At 34.0% G+C, this 2,439-nt stretch overlaps 1 pseudogene; it reads right to left on the bottom strand.

Annotated features, from left to right (window-relative positions):
- Positions 1-2,024: 2,024 nt before the first annotated feature.
- On the bottom strand, positions 2,025-2,157 carry LOC145255963 (U2 spliceosomal RNA; annotated as a pseudogene).
- Positions 2,158-2,439: the final 282 nt, after the last annotated feature.

Below are 2,439 nucleotides of genomic sequence, written 5' to 3'. Positions count from 1 at the left end.
TTACAGCATATGAACAGAACAGAAAAGAAAGAATTTGCATTTCATGGTATTTTTGCTTTACCAAACATTTCTGAATATCTGTTTGATTGAAGATTTTTTCTTTTTCTTTTTTTTTTTTCAAAGTAGCCCATTTTTGCATCACTTCACAAATACAATGACGTCTTGCACTTATGAATATTACACTTCGAGGTTGGATATTGCAGTAGCGAACTTACGATTTAATAGACCTTGAGAGAGGAAGAAGAGTGCGCTCAGTAAACAGAACATCATTTTTACAAATAAAAAAACAAAACAACTAATGCACAATTAATATAAATGCACTAAAAAATAAAAAAAGTAGTAAGTAAACATTAACACACTAAAAAATTATTGTTATTAGTGTGTTAATGGTTTTTTTTGCTTAATATTTTGCATCTTTATTGACGCAAATGCATCAAGAAACGAAAGCAAAATAAATAAATAAACAAATAAAATCGCAGAACACATAAATACACTAAAACAATACAGATGCATTTTTTAAAATGGAAATCACTTCAGACAAGACGTGAAGCTGCTTGATATAAAGAGCTAACAAGAACGAAATTATGACTATCTCAAAGACAGGAGATGTCTATTGTCCTTAATCTTAAAAAGACCAAGGCTGCAGGTAGGAGAAAAAGAGTTAGCGAGAAGAGAGTTCCAGAAATCTGAAGTTCCTGGAAATAAGCTACTGGAATAGATAGATTTTGCTGTTCAGTGAAGAGTTCCCACCTTAATCGAGCGATTCTATTTATACTCGGTATTTATACTTGGTTCGTCCTGCTTTCGGGGATTCTTTCCATTTGTAGTGTATGTCGTAAAGTTGGGGTGTCGTATTTCTGATATTTTTATTAAATACAAACTAAGACTAAAAATGTATCTATATATAAATGATAATAAACTTTAAAGAATAAAAATAATAGAATAATTAACCTTTTTTCTGATTGGTCTAAAACTTTTGGTTATTTGAAGCCGCCATAAAAAAAAAGAAATTAAAGAACTGTCATCAGTTAGATAGCTAGAAAGAAATCGTTCGTTTTGGAAATTAGAAGAGCATCGTCACCTACCCCCCCCCCCTCCGCAGCTATAAGTTGACTCGTTATATCCTACTTTTTTTTTTTTGGATTTAATTTTTTATGTTGGATCCAATTTTTGCGGTGCGTTAGTTTATTAACGATGAAGATACAGAACAGTAAAGAAAGTATTTCTACATAACACCGTTGTTCCAGCGCGGTTCGTGTTCTGCATAAGTGCCGAAGCGTGTTAAGATCCTTTCCTGATCCTGGTGAACGTGAAGAAAGAATCTAATCAACTTTAATCATCCTTCTAGTATAAGAGAGTACCTGAACAGATAAAAACCAAGTGTATTAAGTTTTGTAGGCCTATCTAATCCCTTGAAAGTATTCACAAAACCTACAAATAAGTTCGTCAACACGCGTTATAACCGTATATTCGCTTTTGCGTTCTTTTACTCTCCATCGGGTTGCATAGTGAATTGGCATTAACTTGTATTTATTTTGATAGATTTTCTCCTTTTAGAGGTATTGGAATACTGGTTTACAGTTTCTTTCTTTTAATGTTAAGTCTCTTTAAGCGGTTTGTCACTGATAAGGTTAATGTCTGCTCCATAATCTGTTGATATTCGGACTGGAACATCGTCAATAGCGACAATTTAGATATCTGGTGGGTGAATAGGTTTCACCTGAAAAAAAAAAAACGGATGTCTACGTTTTGGCTGTCAGAATTAGTCGACTTCGTCGATACTGATTGAACGTATGTGTCCATCTGATATTTTTGTGTTCCTTTTATCACTGTTCCTTTTAAAAGCATGTTTTCTTTCAAAGTGATTTATTGCTCCACAATGGTTACATGTTTTACCAAATGTTGGGAATTTTGTTTGATCATGTATGTGGTCGGCGTCATTACAATCGTAGCATTTTGTACCTATTTACAATGCCTCCCCACGGGACAGAGTTAGACACCAGGGTCGTTTTTTTAACGTGGAGAAAAGGTACAAAAATAAAAATTATCTCAGTCGTGAAGGATTTCTCCTCCACTGAAAGAGAACGAGAAATGGAAGTGCCGCATCTGAAGAACAGATACTACACTTTGATCTTGGCCAAAAGGCCAAGTAGCATTTTGTAACTGTTTTTAATGCATTGTTGCCTCTGAATTGTTTCCGATACTCACTGTTGTCGTTGTTGTTGTTGTTGTTGTCGTTGTTGTTGTTGTTGTTAATTTTATGGATCTCTGAGTTGTCATTTCCATTCTCTTCTATTTGCTTTGTTTGGGCTTCAGTAGATTCAAATATGAATGATATTTGAAGTGCATCCTCTACTGTTAAATCATATTATTTCAAATACACACGGCATAATCTGCTTGGCGAGCATTTTTCTATTAATTGGTCCAGGTTGCATTCGT

This window comes from Euprymna scolopes, chromosome 31 (genome assembly GCF_053919585.1).
Source record: "Euprymna scolopes isolate OS-2025 chromosome 31, ASM5391958v1, whole genome shotgun sequence".
Classification (NCBI taxonomy): Eukaryota; Metazoa; Mollusca; class Cephalopoda; order Sepiida; family Sepiolidae; genus Euprymna; species Euprymna scolopes.
Note: the sequence above shows the minus strand (reverse complement) of the source record. Positions and strands in the feature narration are given on the sequence as shown.